We start from the raw sequence: 20,571 nt of genomic DNA, 5'->3' as shown, positions 1-20,571 counted from the left end.
TTGGTTAGTCCATAAATGTCGACATGCTCCAGGGCTCTGTCTTGGGTTTCTTTTCCCTCTTCTCCCGCCTGCTTCCTTTAAAGACCTAAGATAGGTCCATGAATTCAGCTGTCTGTCCTCAGTGTGCCTTACCAGCCCAGTTGTGTCTCCCAACTTCAGATCCTTACTTCCAACTTGACAAGTCTTTTTAAAAATTTTTTATTTATTTTTAATTGGAGGATAATTGCTTTACAGTATGGTGTTGGTTTCTGCCATGTACCAACATGAATCAGCCATAGGTATACGTGCGTCCCCTCCCTCTTGGACCTCCCTCCCATCTCCTACCCCATCCCATCTCTCCAGGTTGTCACGGAGTGCTGGCTTTGAGCTTCCTGTGTCATATAGCAAATTTCTACTTGCTATCTAATTTTGCATACATAGGTTTCAGTGCTCTTCTCTCAGTTCGTCCTACCCTCTCCTTCCCTTCTTGTGTCCACAAATCTGTTCTATGTGTCTGCATCTCCACTGCCGCCCTGCAAATAGGTTCGTCAGTGCCATCTTTCTAGATTCCACATACATGCGTTAATATACGATAGTTGTTTTTCTGACTTATTTTACTCTGTATAACAGGCTCTAGGCTCATCCACCTTATTAGTTACTGAGTCAAGTGCGTTCCTTTTTATGACTAAGTAGTACCAGCTTGACAAATCTTGACAGGCTCTGTCCAGCTGGGTCGTTCAAAGCTACCAGGGTCATTCAAAAGCCATTTTAAATTCAACACGTACAGAACAAGTCATTTTTCTCCCCTCCCCAGTATCTGTTATCTGCTCATGTTGCTGTGTGTTTGAAGTCTGTTGATTATGTGCACCAAATCTTCCTCTTTCATTCTCCTTGTGCCTCACATCTCTAAATATGCTAAATCTATGGTTGCTCAACCCTTTGGATTATATCGGAGTGCTGTTTGATGTGTGTCTTTCCTTTATTCCCACTGTACTGCTTTCATTTATCAGAGGTCAAAAACTAGATATTTTGTTTAACCAGCCCTGAAGCTTAAAATTTTGCATGTGAACACTTTTAGGCAAGGCCTGCTCTCTGCCCAGGTTACAGATACTCCCCGGTCTTACACAATGAAGATGTCACATTTTACATACTTTGCCTCTAGGGATTTGCTTTTGTAGCTTCTGATTCAGAGCCTTATCAGACCTTACGTGCTTTTGTTGTGTCACCCTACACCTTCCTCTGCTCCAGTGCTTCTCATTTCTTGTTGCCAAAGTTGTGTTGCTGCTGCTGCTAAGTTGCTTCAGTCGTGTCCGACTCTGTGCGACCCCATAGACGGCAGCCCACCAGGCTCCCCCATCCCTGGGATTCTCCAGGCAAGAATACTGGAGTGGGTTGCCATTTCCTTCTCCAATGCATGAAAGTGAAAAGTGAAAGTGAAGTCGCTCAGTTGTGTCAGACTCGTAGTGACCCCATGGACTGCAGCCCACCAGGCTCCTCCATTCCTGGGATTTTCCAGGCAAGAGTACTGGAGTGGGGTGCCATTGCCTTCTATGAAAGTTGTATTACTAAAGGCCAAATCTAATCTTTTTATCCTCAGGATGTCAGAGTGGCGTTGGGTCCCTGTTTCCTCCCTAGCTGGAGAGGTAAAATCCTTTACAGTTTGACCATACCCTACCTGTTACTCTTGCTTGTTCTGTTTTTAATGTTTAAATTTTATTTACTTTTCTTTTTTTTTACTTTTTGGCTGTACTCTGTAGCATGTGGGATCTTAGTTCCCCAACCAGGGATTGACCAATACCCTCTGCATTAGAAGGCAGAGTCTTTCTTAACCACTGGACCACCAGGGACGTCTCAACTCTTACTTGTTTTATCTTCCTCCCGCTCCTTTTCCTGGCCATTTCTCCTTTCTTAAACCTCACTGACCTTTTAATTTTTCCAGTCCCTTATTATACCACGTCCTTTTAGGACACTGCCTTTTCCTAGGGGGTCCCTTCTTCTCTGACAGGCAAAGTTAGTCATCCCCTAGGAGACCTAGTTCATATGTTACACCTTCCCTGACTTCCTCTGGTAGAGTTCTTCCTTATTTGAACTTCTGCAGCAAAGCCTGTCTCTTCTGCTGGATTGTTGAATTCCTTCACTGAACCTGATCCTTGACCTAAAGCTCAGCACCGTCAGACAGTGGCTGAAGGTCAAACCACTAGCCTAAACATCTTTATTAGACTTGGCAGTATTAGAAAACCCATAAGTTCTCTAGTTAGAAAGTGTGGTTTTGGTTCCTGTTTAATGAACTTGAGCCCATAGTGCCTGTTCCGTATATGTCACCTGGAACCCTCAGGTAACCGTCCAAAATTAATTTGAAGATTGATAGGACTTCCTGAAACCTAGTTCTAGATCATCACCTAAGTAATACAGTACCTTACAGAATTATTCCCTTGTGTCATTTTATTTGATACCTATAAGACCCTGTGTTGGGTAGGCTTTATTATACCTATTTTATCGGTGATTGTAAAGCTACTTCTGACATTGAAGCATACATTCATGTAAGATTCAGAGGGAAAACATGTTTTTATACTGCTGTAAGCACCTGGCTTCTCTCTTTGTAGTTAAATATACCTTGTTGTGTTCTATAGAAAAGGTTGTTGTTCAGTTGCTAAGTCATGTCCATATATGTGACTCCAGGGACTGTAGCCTGCCAGGCCCCTCTGTCCTTGGGATTTCCCAGGCAAGAATACTGGAGTGGGTTGCCATTTCCTTCTCCAGGGGATCTTCCTGACCCAGGGATTGAACCCGTCTCCTACACTGGCAGTTGTCTTCTTTACCACTGCACCACCAAGAAAGCCCGGACAGAAAAGGTGCCTTTGCTCAACAGGTGAGTGCTAAAGGCCTTATCCTTTTGTAAGGTCACTTTATCTTCAGGGTGGATGGAGAAGGTACCTAGAGCCTGCTTGGCCTTGAAGAGGCCTGGACCGTGGTCGGAGACCTTGTTCGAAAGGAATGGTATGCCCACTCCAGCCTCTCAAGCTTTTCTGTTGTGCTTCAAATATCTAGAATTTATTAAAATCTACTCAATAGTGGAGTGTCAGACCAGGTTGAGGAGTGAAGGGACTCATCACAAAATGGGATAAGCTGAGTGTTAAGAACAGAAGGAGTTTCACATTAATTCCAGTAAATGATTATGTTTATTCACAACTTTTGGGGGACTGACATGCCATATGTGGGACTGTGGAATTTGATTATAAAAAGAGGAACCATCAGGGGCTGGAACATAACCTCTGGTCTATATTGGCATGTGGGATCCAATTTTGGTCCTCCCATACTTAAGAGAGGAATAAAAATAATTAAAAAGTTTTTTAAAAAGTCCTTATTGTTATATGTTAAAAAAAAAAAAGATTTTAGCTTAGAGAAGCAGAGCTGAGGGGTGGCTGATTACCATCTTCCAGTATAAGAATAGTTTTTGCCGGGAGGATTTTGATTAATTGGTCTGCTTGTACTTCAAAGATTTCAGAGGAAATGGGCTTCAGTTGAAGGAGGAGTGATTTTAATGAATATGAGAAAGAGTTTCTTGATCATGAAAGTTGGGAAACCTTTGAATGACTGCTGAAAGAGTGTTGAATTTCTGTCAGTTATCCATGACTGTGTAACAGAGAGTCCTAAAACTTTTGGTGGCTTCAGATGACATTTTGTTTGTGATTCAGTGTGTTAGTAGTTCAGAGGAGGAGGATGTACCACTTTGCTCCACTGATGTTGATTAGATTGGAGGATCCAAGATGACTTCACTCACGTCTGGGCCTTGGTGCTGTTGGCTGGGACATTTTGGTTGTCCTCCATGAGGTCCCTCTCTCTCACGGCCTCTCATCGTTCATTAATCCAGGCTGGGCAGCTTTTTCATGTGCTGTTGGGCTTCCCAGGGGGCCTCCGAGCAGCTGCAGGACCTCTTAAGGTCTAGGCCCGTGTTTCATACAGACACTTCTGCCCCATTTTTTTTGGTCAAAGTAAGTCACGCATGTAGCCCACATCCAAGGGGAGGGGACGTGGGCGCCACCTCTTACAGGGTAGAGTGTCAAAGTCACACTGCAGAAGGGCATGTAGCATGCTTGGGATTATTGTGGTCAGTTTTGGAAACAATTGACCGCACTGACCTTAGAGATTTTAAGTGAGATAATTATATCAATACATATTTATTGAGTAGGTAGTTTGAGTGTATATTTTACAAACTGGGAGTCATCTGGGAGATTTTTATAAGCACAGTCTCCTTAGGTATCACACATGTGACTCAGATCTCCTGCAGGTGTTCACACAGTCTGCGTCCTTTCTCTCAGGTAACTGTCAGTAAAATGAGGCTGGGGTGAGGGAGGGAACAAGACCGATCGAGCAGGTATAGCATATGAGGCAGAACGGCAGGTGGGGGCTTCCCTGATGGTCCAGTGGCTAAGACGTCTGGCTCCCAATGCAGGAGCCCTGGTCTGGGAACTGGAGCCCACATGCTGCAACTGAAGATCCCACATGCTGCAACTAAGACTTAGTGCAGCCACTTAAATAGGGAAGCAAAGGAGAAGAATGGTAGGTGCCTTAAAATAGGCCTGCTGGCGTCCTCGTGCTTCTAGGACTTGGCTGATGACGCCTTTGCCTTGCAGCCTCCACCTTCCAGGCTGGAGCTTGTGAATTACATCTCATTGAGTCAACAGAGCACCAAAGGAGTGTTTCTTGATGCCTCGCTTACGTTTTCTCAAAGGTCCTTTTCCTTCATAGCACTTTCTCCTTCATAGCAATTCCTAGTTTATAATGAAATATTTGTGTGATTATTTGACTGGTATATAGATAAAAGTAGGTCTGCTTTGCTTTCTAGTATCTTAACATAGTGTCTGTCTCATAAAATGTACTCAGTAACTGTTTGTTGAATGAATAAGTGGTTGATTGGAAACGTGAATGAATGAAGTGAAATTTGAATTTGGTTTTCATGGGTGACTAGAATTTTTGGACAGGTGTAGCAAATGAATGGGAAATTCACATTCCTGAAGCAGAAATTGTGGGTTATGTTACCCATATAATTTCAGAAGATTGGAGGAACTTGTTTGGGAAAGATGAAGGGTTTGGTTTTGAGTGTCCTTGATGTGCTAGATTTGAGGACTGGATGTCGAGCAGGCATTTGGAAATTGCTCCTAACACTGAAGGGTGAGATTGAGTCCAGATACTTAGATTTGGAGTTGTCTGACTAAGACGGAGGAATCTGTTCACCAAAGACTTAGTGAGCTTCCACTGTGTGCCAGACAACAGCGTTGTCTGGAGGGTGAGCTGAAGCCTGACCGATAAGGAGCCGACTTTGTGAAGAGCTCTGGAGGATGCTCCTGGCAGGAGAGGAGCCACAGTAATACATGAAACTTTTCTCTTTTTTTTTGAGGGAGTCAAAATAAAAGGAGACCACCAAGGGTGTAGAGTGAGGTGAACGGGAATGATGGCGGGTAAAGAGGGTGGGTGTGTGTGTTAGTTGCTCAGCTGTGTCCGACTCTTTGCAGCCCCATGTAGCCTGCTTCTCTGTGCATGGGATTCTCCAGGCAAGAATACTGGAGTGGGCTGCCATTTCCTTCTCCAGGAAATCTTCCCGACCCAGGGATCGAACCCAGGTCTCCCACACTGGAGGCAGACTCTATAGTTTGAGCCAGCAGGGAAGCCCCGATGGGAGTGGGCAGCATGAGGTAAAGGGGGAGAGGCAGGCAGGGCCCAGATCACCTGGGGCCTCTGTAGGCCATATAGGGAGTGTAGGCCTTACAAGAGAGCATGGTGGCTTTCAAGCAGGAGAGTAACAGTATTTTATATTTGATTTATTTTTCCAGAATATATATTTTAAAAGAGAAGTTTACTTTGACTACTGTGTGGAGAATAGAGTGGCAAAGAGGGCACTAGGGTCTTCCCTGGTGGCTCAGTGGTTAAGAATTGGCCTGCCAATGCAGGGGACGAAGGAACTAACATCTCACACTCCGACGGGCAACTAAGCCCCCATGTAGTGACTGAGACTTGATGCAGCCAAAAATAAATGAATAAATTATAAAAAACCAAACAACAACATGAAGGGGTCAGTGAGGAGGAGTTTGCTCTAGTTCTTGAGAAAGATAGTGACATGTAAGACAGGGTATGGCCATGGACACAGGCAGGATGTTTGCAGGATATATTTTAAAAGTAAATCCAACAGCATTCACTAGAGAAGGAAAGCAAGAATGGTTGGTTAGTGCAGAGCCTCAGGGGACATTTAGGGGACAAAAGGAGGAGCCAGGGAAGGACAGGGAGGAAAATGGCTCTTCAAAGGAGAGCCAGACTATTGTGTTTTCTGCGGGAACCAAAGGGAAGAAGGAGGTAGGTCATTGGTGTCTGGGAGGTTGTCGAGGTTTGATGTAGGAAAAAGCCACACATTTAGTCATCACAAGATCACTGATGACCTTGGAGAAAGGGCTTTTAGCAGAGAGCAGCAGAGTTCATGAACAGCTGTGTGATGTGGAAGTGAAGTGGAGCGCCATCTGTTCTGGGGGAGCGGGGGGAAGCTGGGGATTGAAGAGGAAGACTGAACTGAGAGCTCAGTTTGTGCAGACGTGTGTGTAGAGAGAAATGTGTGTGTAGAGAGAAATGTGTGTGTAGAGGCAGGTTTTCTAAAATCTTTGATGGGCCAGTATTTACTGAGCATGTATTCTGTGTCATTCACCGTGCTGGGAGCTATACCAAGTCTATTCTGTTTACCTTTGTCTCAAAACAATTTCCATAGAAGTATGATGATCTCCAAGATGAATTTCCAAAATCTTGGGACAGATATAACCTTCCTTTGGAGTATGGGAAGAAATTATTAGAGCTAAGTTTTTCTATATTTTTATCTTACCCTTTGAAATTTCTTTTTAGTATTATGCTTTAGATAGAACACAGTTTATTTGTGTAGTGTTGTTGACCAGTTGCTAAACTGTATCTAACTCTTTGTGACCCCATGGACTGCACCATCTTTCAGAGTTTACTCAAGCTCATGTCCATTGAGTCGGTGATGCCATCCAACCATCTCATCTTCTGCCACCTAATTCTCTTCCTGCCTTCAATCTTTTCCAACATCAGGGAAAGATGTTTTCCCAACTCTTTTCCAATGAATTGGCTTTTTGTATCAGGTGGCCAGAGTATTGGAGCTTCAGCTTCAGCATCAGTCCTTCCAGTGAACATTCAGTACTGATTTCCTTTAGGATGGACTGGTTGGATCTCCTTGCAGTCCGAGGGACTCTCAAGAGTCTTCTCCAGCCCCACAATTTGAAAGCATCAATTCTCTGGTGATCAATTGAAAGAAAGAATTGAAAGCATCAATTCTTCTTTATGGTCCAACTCTCACATGTTTATATGACTACTAGAGAAACATAGCTTTGACTGTACATACCTTTGTCTTTGCTTTTTAATACGTTCGCTACATTTGTCATAGCTTTCCTTCCAAGTAACAAGAGTCTTTTATTTTCATAGCAGCAGTCACTGTCTGCAGCGATTTTGGAGCCCAAGAAAATAAAGTCTGTCACTGCTTCGACTTTTTCCTCTTCTATTTGCCATGAAGTGGTAGGACCAGATGCCATGATCTTAGTTTTTTTGAAAATTGAGTTTCAAGCCAGCTTTTTCACTCTCCTCTTTCACCCTCATCAAGAAACTGTTTAGTTCCTCTTCACTTTCTGCCATTAGAGTGGTGTCATCTGCATATCTGAGGTGGTTGTTATTTTTTCTGGTAATCTTAATTCCAGTCTGTGATTCATCCAGCCTGGCATTTCCCATGATGTACTCTGCATATAAGGTAAATAAACAGGGTGACAATCAATATACACCATGATGTGCTGCTTTCCCAGTTTGGAATCAGTCAGTTGTTCAATGTCCGGTTCCTAACTCTTGCTTCCTGACCTGCATACAGATTTCTCAGGAGACAGGTAAGGTGGTCTGGTATTCCCATTTCTTTAAGAATTTTCCATAGTTTGCTGTGATCCACACAAAGGCTTTACCGTAGTCTATGAAGCAGAAGTAGATGTTTTTCTGGAATTCCCTTGCTTTCTCTACAATCCAACAAATGTTAGCAATTTGATCTCTAGTTCCTCTGCCTTTTCTAAACTCAGCTTGTACATCTGAAAGTTCTTGGTTCATGTACCCCTGAAGCCTAGCTTGAAGGCTTTTGAGCATAACCTTACTAACACTTGAAATGACCACACTTGTATGGTAGTTTGAACATTCTTTGGCACTGCCCTTTTTTGGGATTGGGATGAAAACTGACCTTGTCCAGTCCTGTGGCCATTGCTGTTTTCCAAATTTGTTAACATATTGAGTGCAGCACTTTTATAGCATCATCTTTTAGGATTTTAAATAGCTCAGCTGGAATTCATCACTTCCAGTAGCTTTGTACATAGTAATACTTCCTAAGGCCCACTTGGCTTCACATATCAAGATGTCTGGCTCTAGGTGAGTGACCACACCAATGACCCAGACCCACACATCTGGTTCATTAAGAGCTTTTTTGTACAGTTCTTGTCTAATTTGCCGTTAAATATAAATATATTGGAGATGTGCTAATTTTTTTTTTTTTAATCAGTGGTCAAAAATGGTGGATTCTACTGGTCTGGTGATTGAGATGGAAAGAAAAGAAAAGGTAGAGAGAAGGATGGGAAATTAACATGCCAGTTAGGCTACACAGTGTTTTAAACCTCTGAAGAAGCCTGTGAAGTTATTTCCCCTATTTTACAGACAGGAAACTGAGGGCTAGAGAAATTAACTCGCCCTGGATCACACAAGTTCAGTGATCGGACTGGAATGTGAGACTGGATCTGTTTTACTTGAAAGCCTTATCACTTCTCTTATTCTCCCTGCTCTTTTTCTGCTTACTGCTTTTTCATATTTTTCCATTTAAAGCTGACAGTGATTCTACCAGGAACAGATTAAAATAACTATTCTGCAGTTTGAGGACTCTGAGGCTTCAGATGAACTCCTGACCCCAGCGTTCTCCACTGTACCACCATTGCCTCTCCAGTGGATGGGACCCAGCTGAATTGTTTTGGGGAAGTAGAAGAGGAGATTTCTGGTTATCTGACAAAGAAAGAGTGGAAGAGGGCACAGGGGTTGGAAGATTCTTAGACAAAGCAGAAAAGAGTAATGGTTTCCATATTTTGAGCTCTTACTGTGTTGTTAAGGCTTTGGGTTGGTCCTGCGTTTTATAGATCTGAAAGATGAAGTTTAGGGAAGCTAAGCACCTCAGCTGAGGTCGCACAGGAAGACTCTGAGTTCTGTCTGACTCCAGGTCCCATGTCCTAAATCCTGCATGGCTTTGCTCTTCAGAGAGATGCTATGAGACATTAACTAGAGATGAATAAAGATTTCCAAGCCCAAGGATGGCTTGGTCCCAGTTGTATGAATTTGTTGGAAACCCAGTAAATAAAGTCTTCTGACTTTTCTGTAACATTTGGTAGCTCAGGTGTGGAGAGATTGAGGAAAGGAGGGGGAAGAAAGGGGTAGAATAAGAATTCAGTAAATTGGAAGAGGGCCTCAGAATATGGGAATGGCAGATCAAAATGGATCTAAGTAAAGTCGTATTTGAAGTTCATTGTTATGACAAATATGTATCGTGGTTCTGTTTGATGCACAGCATTTTGGGATGTGGAGCAAAAGAATGCGGAGATGGATAAGATTGGATAAGATAGGCTCTGTGACCTGTAGAAGGTTAGAGAGGGAGATGGATAAAGTGTTTCGTCACAGTGTGTGACTGGAGGGTGTGCGAGAGGTGGAAGGCAAGGAGAGGTGTGGGAGCATATTGTCCAGGTTGGCTCATTGTAGACTGGAGGTGGCATCATGTAGGACTGGCCTGCTGAGTTCCATATAGCATCTCAGGAAGCCGTCTGAGGTTTTTGGTTGTTACAATTTAGGTCTAGTTCTCCTAAATGGATTTCATTTTGTACCTGGAATTGATCAGGATTTTGGAGACAGGATTGTGTTCAGACTTGAGTGACTGAGCTCAGAGTGGTGGTGGTGGTTTATTCGTTAAGTCATGTCTGACTCTTGGGACCCCATGGACTGTAGCCCACCAGGCTCCTCTGTCCATGGGATTCTCCAGGCAAGAATACTGGAGTGGGTTGCTATTTCCTTCTCCAGGGGATCCTTCCCACACAGGAATTGAACCCGGGTCTCCTGCATTACAGGCAGATTCTTTACCAACTGAGCTATGAGGAAATGTGGAATGCCAATTTTTATTTTAGAGTGGATTCCTTTCCTGTTGACTTGATCCTGGATTTGTCTGGGACATTGCTGTTCATATCAAGAGATCTGAAAGCTGATGTTTAATAATAGCAGGCTTGCTTTCATGAGCATGGACTAATGTGATAGGATAGTTGGTGGGAGAGAACACAGTTACAAAAAAGCTGAGATTCTTGATGGCACGCTATATGCTAGGTAGCACCCCAAATGCTTTGCCTGAAGGAGGACATTTAACTCTCCCAGTGATCCTCCTGCAAAGGAGACGCAGTTATCGTCAGTTTACAGATGAAAGCAAGGTTCTGTTCAAACTGGTAAGAGGCTGAACTGAGATTGGAACCAAGTCCCTCTGACTCCAAAAACTCATACCCCTGCTGTTGTTGTTCAGTCGCTAAGTTGTGTCTGACTCTTTGCTACTCCATAGCCTGCGGCATGCCAAGCTTCCCTGTCCTTCACTATCTCCCGGAGTTTGCTCAAATTCATGTCCATTGAGTGGGTGATGCTATCTAACCCATACCCATGACTGCTGCTATATGATGTTCCCATTAAGCTTCATGAAAGAACCTTGTCCCACTGCAGAGAGAATGGTGTGTTACCTTACTGCAGTATTTCTCTGCCTTGGTTGGTTCTGAGTCAATGTGGCCCCTTCGATTTTTTTCTAGGTTCCTTTGTTGACCACACTTTGATGTGACCACATTCTTGGTTTAAATATATGAATGCCATCATCCAAGCCTTTCTACCCTCCTTTCTTCTTTGCTTTTAGTTTGGAAGACATTGCATCTCTTTGGAGGGACTTCAGGAATCTGCACACATTGATTTTGTGATGATTTTATTATCTTAATTTTACGGGTTAAATTATGGGATTCCTTGAGCTCCAGTCCCCACTCCCGTCCCTTCTCCACTGGGTTTAAGTTCAAATTCTGAATCTGATTTTGGAATACTCAGTTTGGCTCCAATCCAGCTGTCCAGTTGAGCCCCAGCTCTCTGGATCATTTAGCTGTTATTATTACTACCATCTCTCCCTTCATGGCCACTTATGTCTCTAATCAAATCTAGTTACTCACCGAAACTATGTGTCCTTGATTTCCTACTTGCATGCCCTTGTTTCTGTTGTGTTTTCAGCTTGAAATGTCATTCTTCCTATGAAGCCTTGTCTTATCTCTCCCTGGGAGTAATCATTTCCTCCTCTGAGCCTCACAGTGGAGGATCCTTTTATGTCTCCTTTATGGCACAGCACACTTTATGCTGTATATTTCAGTTGTTTGTGTACATGCCTTTCTCTCTCCTGCTAGATCATAACATCATTGAACAGGTCTATCTGGTTGACCTTTGTTTCTCCTCTAGACTCTAGTTCTGTTCCCTGCACATGGTAGGCAGTGGATATCTGTTGGATAAATGGATAAGCAGAATTTCAGATTTAAGAAAAAAGCTCACTGGTGTAGCTTTTTTCCCTCTTGCTTGCTTCTCTTCTTCCTTTGCTTTCCTTCTTTCTTTCTTTGCACTGACTCACTGAACTTGTGTTCACCACTCCCTTTTCTTACCCAGATTTGTCTCGTTCTTTCCCCATTAGCAGTCACTGTGTGGGAGGGAGTACCATATGTTGTTGGTCAGTTTTCTCCATCCTTTGTGGCTCCAGATTCTCTCCAGGAATCCTATGACCAACATGGGAACCAAGTGGTGATTACGTTCTGATCTTAATGAAAAGACCATGTGTAAAGAGGAGTCCTCAAGGTTTGTTAATATATGGCTTTCAAGTGGGAAACTTTCTGATATCCATTTCAAGGGAACGGGATAAAAAAATCCATTTCAAGGGAACGGGTGCTCAGGAGGTAGATCAAGGTGTATATTCACACTGCGGGGTATGGGATGTTAGAGGCATCTTGTTGACCAAGGGAATAATGCAGGAAGCCACAGAATCTTCTGCTGTTATTGATGAATCCCTGCATTTTTTCCACAGCTGGAAGAGACATTAGAGATGAATGTAGTGCAGTTGTCCTCTTTTCCAGATGGAAAAGCAGATGCAAAGAAGCTAAATGACTCGTCCGTAAAAACTGAGGTATTCATTGTCCAGCGTTTATTCCCAACACTGAATGTGGCTTGGGGGAACCGCGGGCTCTTTGAAAACAGTGGAAGTTTGGCTTGCAGTGGAGGCTCCAGGTCTCTGAAACTGAAGGCTTCTGCAGTGCTAAAAAGTAGACTGAGGTTGGTAGCAGGTTGGATCAGGGACCGAGTTCACCAGAAGGGTCCTGTTAACTGTTGTGATCGCTCGGCGAGGTTCCCTTCTGAGAATCAGCTCACTGGGGACTGGCCGACAGAGAGCTGCTCCTTTGACATTTGAAAAGAAGCCAGAGTTTAATAATGAAAACATCTCCAAGTTTTCTTGTTCTTTTTCCCAGCCCTCGCATCCTAAGTTTCGTTCCAGGCTTACTTTTCTTATCTCAGCACTATTTGTGTTAAGTTTTTATTGTTTACTCCAAGTTGGATGTCAGTATGAGGGAGCCTGGGAAATCCAGGAAGTGTCTGAGAGGCTGATGATGGGTTTTGGGTGCTTTTTAGGTGCATCTTTCACCTGACTCCTAGAACTGTGTATTCTGTTGTCACTGAAATGCTGTCCAGTGAGCCAGTGGTTTGGCAGATATGAAAGGTTACCCATTTGTGGCTAGGGAGCAGCCCTGTAAAGTGATCAGACGGCCCAGAACAGGAAGTCAAGTGCAAACAGGATGTGCTTGTCTTTACTGTGACTTGTACGCCTGCATTTTGAAACTTGGTGTGGTTAATAAGTCAAGAGTTGAGCTTGGCTGAAGAGTCTCTGTCTCTGCTTTGAAAAGGAGCTAAAGCAAGAAGACCTATACTGCCCTTGCCTCAATAGAGGTGCAGACCTTTTTTTCTGGGGATCAGGTCACTCTTCCTGGCACATGTGGTTCTTCCTAGTTTACACCATATTGCATCTGTGTTTTACAAAGTGAAACCCCTGAATTGACTGCTAATCTGTTACTTTTGATAGATGCAAGATTCATGCTGTATTTGGTTATTTATTTATTTATTTAGGTTATTTATTTATTTTTTGATAACAATAGGAAATTTTAGCCTCTAAGTCACTTTTTAAATTACAGATTCCTTTTATTGAATTCCAGGATTTCTAAATCTCCTTTTGAGTGTTTCCTGAGTTAGGTAGTTTACAAATAACCCCAGGGTAAGTCTTTAAAAATTTCCTTGAGTTTAGAGGCTGGATCTAATTGTAACTGCTGAACTGTTTTACACCTCGGCAAGTTTCTGGAATAATTTGCTTGGGGGTCACTCAGTTGGTAAACAATCTTCGGAACTCCTGTTTTCTGACTCTCCATTCCTCATTGCTTCCCACTGTGGAATCTGCGCTATTATGTCTCTCTTGGGGTCTTTGTGGATTATTAAAAAACGCTTGAGTTATTTTAGAACAGCACCATTCTGGTGAACTAATGAGTTCAGGGCAGGTGAAGCTTTGGGTAATATTATTTTGTGTAACCTGTATCCTTTCCACATTGCAAAGAAGACTGTCCTGCTACTTTGTATTGATAACTCCAGGAGCAGATGGATAAAAGTAGCAGCACATCCCAACATCCATGAAAACAGCATCTCTTCCTGGTGTTGAAAACAGCATCTCTTCCTGGTGTCGGGATGGATGTCTGTTTTCTTGAATCTGTCAAGGAGTGGTGAACATGAGGCAGTTTGCACTGTATTGTGGGATATATAGGCAAAGAGTGAAACTTGAAGGCCGGGTAAGCACAGGTTTTCTTCACAAGGAGATAGTATGGAGTGAATACAAGGTTTTCTTTGTGGTTCTAGGTGAACTAGAAATCTCCATTTCTGCTTCTTGGGATAGATACTGGGCATTTCACATCCTGGAGTGAGCAGACAACATTTCAGAAAGTTGGCATAATTTTCAGATTGAGATTATATACATCGAACCACCCAAAGGTCTTAAGAGGTTAGTCTGAATTTGTTCTGCCTTTATCCCCGAATCCCATCTGACCTGAGTGCAGTACACAGTTGCAGAGCACTGGGTTGGGGGGACCAGAAGTGTGTATCTTCCATTCCTCTCTGAATTTGGTTAACTGAGAGGCGTTGAGGAGCTAAGGGAGAAAAGTCTAAGCTGTCTCTGGGCTTTGGGGAAAATTGATAAATTCATTAGCAGTGGGGTTGAATTGGAAGGAATGTAACAGTGTAGGGCTGCACTTTATATGGTTTTCCCAGGTAGCTCAGTGGTGAGGAATCTGCCTACCAATACAAGGAGATGCAAGAGACGTGGGTTTGATCCCTGAATCGGGAAGATCTCTTGGACTAGGAAATGGCAACCCACTCCAGTATTCTTGCCTGGGAAATCCCATGGACAGAGTAGCCTGATGGGCTACAGTCTATGGGGTTTTGAAGAGTCAGTGACCAAGCAGGCTGGCAGGCACTTCTGATGAACTACTTCTGACCACCTTGGAGACAGTTCTTCAGGAATTATAAATTAAGAGCTGGTGAGAGGGAACTGGAGTCATTTAGTTCTAAGAAATCAGAGTTTGTTTGTTTTTTGAAGTAGAGGATATAGCAGATAAATTGTCACAAGTAACCTTAGAAAGATTTTCTTTATTTTATTGAGCACCTATTATGTACTAGGGTCCAGTGTAAATGCTTGTTATTTTAGTCCTTTCAATTACCATTTCAGTGAAGCAGGTTCTTGAGGAAATGAAAGTTTGAAGAAAGTAACAAGGAATCTTGGAGAAGGCGATGGCACCCCACTCCAGTTCTCTTGCCTGGAAAATCCCATGGACGGAGGAGCCTGGTGGGCTGCATTCCATGGGGTCGCTAGGAGTTGGATACAACTGAGTGACTTCACTTTCACTTTTCACTTTCATGCCTTGGAGAAGGAAATGGCAAGCCACTCCAGTGTTCTTGCCTGGAGAATCCCGGGGATGGCGGAGCCTGGTGGGCTGCCGTCTCTGTGGTCGCACAGAGTCAGACATGACTGAAGTGACTTAGCAGCAGCAACAAGGAATCTAGAGTCTGTTCTTTCCACACCCAGTACATTTGGTTACATCAAGTATATCATTTTGATACCAGACAGGATCCCTGTCTGGAAGTTCTGGCTTTCCCCAGGGCACAGGAGGATACAAACCCTCTCAACTGGTCCCTCCCTCTGTGAATGTTTTTCAACTTGATTACCAGTTTGTCAGTCCCAGTATCTAGTGAAAGCAACTTCTTCAGTCAAAAGGTGCAGAACAGATTATCTGGTAAATTCTGTCCCCCGCACTGAGAGAACAAGGAGAAGCCGAGTCTTTTTCATCTTGATGGTCTTCTTCATCAGTTTTGATGGAAAGAACGATCCTCAGTAATTAAACTGCAGATCCGTTTATTCTGTTTTCAGTGTTGTCGAAGACTTCACTCTGCGCTGCTTTCTTCCCTGATTGACTCGCCCTTCGGGGCAGAATGCCCGGGCTGAAATGAAATGTGTAGGTTTCTCCGTCGCACTGTTCAGTCTGTCATCTCTCCTGAAAGCTGGGCGAAGAAGCAACCATCTAATCGGTCAGACCCCAAGGGTGCTGTTTTGGCACAGCTCCATTGGTTAGAATTACTTTCCCCTGAACTTTAGAGCAGATTGCAGAGGTCCCTCTGCAGATATGTATCATCCACTAGTTGGAACCAGGGAGTTTCCAGGAACATTTATAACTTGTGGTTATTATGTGTTTTTCAGTTGTTTACAACAGACAGTTACCACTTCAGAAAAAGAACTCATTTGTTACTGGTGGAAAGTGAAATCCCTTTCCTCCTTCCCTTCTTGTTGTCATTGTAATACTTTCTCCCCTTTAGACCCTGTGCTGTTCTGGTTCTTACCTGCCTTTTGTCCTGTTTCTGTCCCACCTGGCTCAGGCTGTGTGCTCAGTAGTGACAGGCAGAGGTCTGCTTGGACTGTGTCTGGTCAAAGTCTGTCTCCTTTCTTTTCTCTGTTATCTTCTCCATGTGCTGTTTTCATCTTTGTGTGTATTTTTTGCCGCTCCATTGCAGCACCGTTTCAGACCACAGCCTCCAGGAGGGCACTGATGCCTTCTGTGCCTTTAGATGGCAGGGGCGGGATGGAAGTGAAGAACGTGTCCATCTTCCAGGCTCTCCCTTTCCGGTTTTTTAATGTGGTAATAACTGCCAGTTGTAACATTTTTCTATTACTTTTCGAAGGTCAGTCTGTTCCCGTTCTTTTTTTTTTTTCCAAGTAGTCTTAGCAGACGCCTAAATTATCTTCAGCATGTGTGAGGTAGGCACATTATCATGAGAGCTTTCCTTAAAGGGACTGCTGTGGTTCTATGGGTTGAAAACCCATCATTTGCTCACCACCCTGGAATTATGATGGTGGAGTTTTCAGGAGCGAATGTTTGTCCCTTCCCCCCAGGTTTGAAAGCCCTGGTGCTGTTATCATTAGTCAGACTTCAACAAATACCTGATGATCACATTTGCCTGGCACTGAGGCTGGGAATAAAGCTATAAAGTGACTCGCTTTTGTTTCCTGTTTCACTTTCTGCTCCCTAACCATGGGAGATGGACACTCTAGAGAGAATCATACAAACCATCAGCCAGGTGCTTTACACGGCGCTGCCGCAACACTCACCCTCTGAGAATGCACTTGCCGTGTCGCATGGGGACCATGCCTGGTTTTGTCCTTTTGGGATCACTAGCGGCTGGACGAGGGCTGAGCAGATGAATGCGTGACAGTTGTCAGGAGGCGTTCAAGACTCTGTAAGAGCACAGTTGGGGCCCAGAAGGTTCCCCTGAGGAAGTAAGTGCTGCTGGAGGAGGCAGGGTGGGAGCAGGGTCACCGGGGCTGAGAGAGGGGCTGGGAGGAGGGTCCTGGGGACTGAAAGAGGGGCTGGGGGGAGGGTCCTGAGGCCGCAGTAAGCTTGGCGTTTGGGGAACTGAAGGCATAGCAGGGTAGCTGGGCCCCAGAGCACCAATGACTGATTTTCATTTATTCAGTGGTTACCAGTGAAAGCACTTCTTAAAAGGAAAGTTAATAGAGCATTGGTTGTACTTGAGACAATTAAGTCAGAAAGCCCTCTGTCCTCCATGGGAACAGCACAGGTAGGCAAGAGTAGAAACTGAAACACACTGCAGATGTCAAGGAAAAGCTTTATTTTCAGGAAGTGGGTGTCTGTGTGACGCAGTGGTGCCCGAAAGTGGTAGTGAGCAGGAAATGAAGATGACTTTCTGGACGTGTGAATTAAAATTCTGGCTTCCCAGGGAGGGTTTTTCTGTCTGCGGTGCCTCTCACAAGGCCCTCGAGTGTGGAAGGTTGCCTTGGTGCTTAGGTGCCCCTTTGGGCGTCCCTGGAGCGGGGCAGGATTTGGTGCGATGGACTTCTCCGAGCCGCCCCCTTGAGAGGCTGTCCGTAACCTTCTCCCGGCCGACCGTTAGTTGATGGTTCACACCCCTCTCCCGGTGCACAGGCCCTTGAAGCCCTGGTGCTCAGGGTGGGGAATGTGGATGGTGAGAGCAGCCCCTTGCCCCACTTTCTGTAGGACCACAGAGGACTCAAAGAACCTGAACTTACATCCGGTCGCTGTCTACTGGTGCGACCCTGGTCCCTCTTGAGCCCAGTGTTCATTTACAAAATGAGCATTTCAGTTCTGATGTTTTTGGCTGCATTATTGTATTAAATGAGACATGAGATGGAAATATAACAACTCACTTGGCTCATGTTAAGTATTCTGTAGTGTTTTTACCTTTTCCTTAAAAAATGAAAATTTCTAGGATCATCTGAGGAGGGACTTCAGGACCCTCGAATCTGAATGCCTCCCTCCAGCTTTCCCCTTGCCTGTGCCTCAAATAACAGCACAGGCAATTCTCTCTCCCACCCAAGCTTTTTTTTTTTTTTTTGCTGTGTGGTGCTGGCATGCAGGATCTTAGTTCCCTGACCAGGGATTGAACTTGTGCCTTCAGCAGTGAAAGCACAGAGTCCTAACCACTGGACAACCAGGGAATCTCCTCACCGGAAGCTTTGATCATTTTTTATTGAAGTGTAATGTGGGGATTGGAGGAGAGGGGAGCCAGACCCAGGTGCCTTGGAAGGACATCTTGGTGTGGATGCAGGCTCCGGAAGTGGTCTGGAGAGAGGCACACTCTCGATCCCCATTAGTTCCATGCCTTATTCTAGTGTCCGCCGTACAGTGAGCGGCTAATGCTGCCTTCCACCCATTATGCAAAACTGAAAGCCCAGTAAGGTCTGCTTCTTCCATACTGAGCACCTACTCTGTGTCCAGCCCAGGAGGTTCAGGCAAGTGTATCCATTGCAGTGACACTCAGAGAAGCACCTTCCTCAAGCTCCTTCCTTTCCTCACTGCTAGGGTTTAAGGTCAGGTCTGACTGAGTCTGGGCTTCCCGGGTGGTCCAGTGGTGGAGCGTCTGCCTGCCAGGGTGGGAGACGCAGGAGATGCAGGTTCGATCCCTGGGTTAGAAGATCCCCCCAGAGAAGGAAATGGCACCCCCTCCAGTATTCTTGCCTGGGAATCCCAGGGACAGAGGAGCCCGGAGGGCTGTGGTGCATGGGGTTGCAAAGAGTCGGACACAAGTGAGCGTGCGCATACACACTGACTGAGTCTAAAACCAAAGTAAAACATAGTTGGTAAGTTTTTTTTTTTCATATATATACTTTTACTCTTCTGTTTTCTAAAAATTCACCCCGAAAGGAAAATTCTTATCTAGGAAATGCATTTTCCGTTACCCACATCTAAAGGACTGCCTTGGAGGATGGAAGACCCCCATTAGCTTTGGAAATGTTCCAGCCTTGAAGTCTCTCGTGTTTACGTCCAGCCCATACACCACCTCAGCAGAGTTGTTGCTCCCGTTCAGGTCTTGGAGTTCTAAAGTTGCACAGGATACTTGTCTCCTCTGTGACTTAGGTGTTCCGAGTTCTTCGTTCTGAAATAAACATGTCAGAGATAGTCTCAGCACCACAGAGAACATGCTTCCTCAGCCCGTGCCCAGCAAGGGAGACCAGTCTAGTGTGGTGAGCCCCAGAGGGTGCCTGCTTACAAGAGCACAACACCCTGTTTTATGCCCATTGTGCTGGCAGCAGCATTTTAAATCTTCCCCTTCTGAGATGGACCCCGGTCAGGCAGGTTTCCTGGAAAATTCCACTTGCTACTCCAAGATTCTGTTTTTTTCACAGTAAACAGTTTTCGAGGGAATTCGAGTTTCTTTCCACACTAACTTCTTTTTTAAAAATTAGCAGCCTTCCAAGCTGAGAGATGATTTTAAACTTCAGGTGAGTTCTCTAGATAATGATTATGTCTTTGTTGTGTGGGTGATGTGATCAGCTGTGTCAGAGGCCCCGTCCAGCTCGGTCCCTTGGGCCGTGGGGAACTCGGGCTTTGTGTGACCAGAGGGAGTGAGGGACATTGGGATTGCCAGCCAATAATCGCCATTGAACAGCCTGGCTGTTGCCATTTTACCCTTGTAATGACGTATAGTTCAGTGACCATTTATTTTGATTTGCTATTTGTGGAGCACGTACTGTAGGTTGGGCACTTGGTTATTTCTCATCCCTGTAGTTACCAGCAGGGGAGGTGTTACCCATCTCATACAGGTGAGAAAACGGACTCAGAAAACTTAAGGAGCTTGTCCAAGGCAAGCTACCTTTTTTGTTGTTGTTTCTTTTTTAAGAAAAAATACTTATTTTTTGGTTGCACTGGGTCTTTGTTGCTACACTCGGGCTCTCTCTAGTTGCGGAGAGCAGGGGCGTCTCTCCAGCTGTGTGCATGGGCTTCTCATCACAGTGGCTTCTCTTACTGAGAAGCACAGGCTCTAGGCAGGCGGGCTTTAGTAGCTGTGGTGTACAGGCTTAGTTGCTCTGAGGCCTGTGGAATCTTCATGGACCAGAGATCTAACCCATCTCCCCTGCACTGGCAGGTGGATTCTTACCCAGTGCCCCCACCAGGGAAGTCCTATTTCTTTTTTGCTTTTTAATTTATTTGCCTCGCCATGCAGCATGTGGGATCTAAGTTCCTTGAGCAGGGATCGAACCTGTGCCCCCTGCAGTGGAAGTGTGGTGTCTTAACCACTGGACTGCCAGGGAAGGCTCATGAAAGTCAAAGTTGCTCGGTTGTGTCTGACTCTTTGCAACCCCATGGACTATACAGTCTATGGAATTCTCCAGGCCAGAATACTGAATTGGGTAGCTGTTTCCTTCTCCAGGGGATCTTCCCAACCCAGGGATCGAACCCAGGTCTCCTGCATTGTGGGCAGATTCTTGACCAGCTGAGCCACCAGGGAAGCCCAAAAGCTACCTTTGTTTTTGATAAAGGACTTTGTTGTAGTCACCTTATATCACTGTAAATATTGGCAAAATGCTTTGGGCCC

General features: G+C 44.7%; 1 protein-coding gene across 5 annotated transcripts in view; it reads left to right on the top strand.

Annotated features, from left to right (window-relative positions):
• The window catches only part of RFFL (ring finger and FYVE like domain containing E3 ubiquitin protein ligase), a 75,237-nt gene that overhangs the window by 22,215 nt on the left and 32,451 nt on the right, over nt 1-20,571 (top strand). Inside the window, exon 1 of one of the 5 annotated variants that reach the window (XM_040244044.1) lies at nt 16,238-16,993. The exons of 3 other annotated variants lie outside the window; for them this stretch is intronic. The gene's annotated coding sequence lies outside the window, so the exon portion shown is untranslated. Of the gene's footprint in view, nt 1-16,237; nt 16,994-20,571 lie in introns of those variants that run through there. One more of the 5 variants, XM_040244047.1, reaches the window with a different exon arrangement.

This window comes from Oryx dammah, unplaced genomic scaffold (assembly GCF_014754425.2).
Source record: "Oryx dammah isolate SB20612 unplaced genomic scaffold, SCBI_Odam_1.1 HiC_scaffold_8, whole genome shotgun sequence".
In the NCBI taxonomy this organism is placed as follows: Eukaryota; Metazoa; Chordata; class Mammalia; order Artiodactyla; family Bovidae; genus Oryx; species Oryx dammah.
This window is presented reverse-complemented; position numbering and strand designations above follow the sequence as displayed.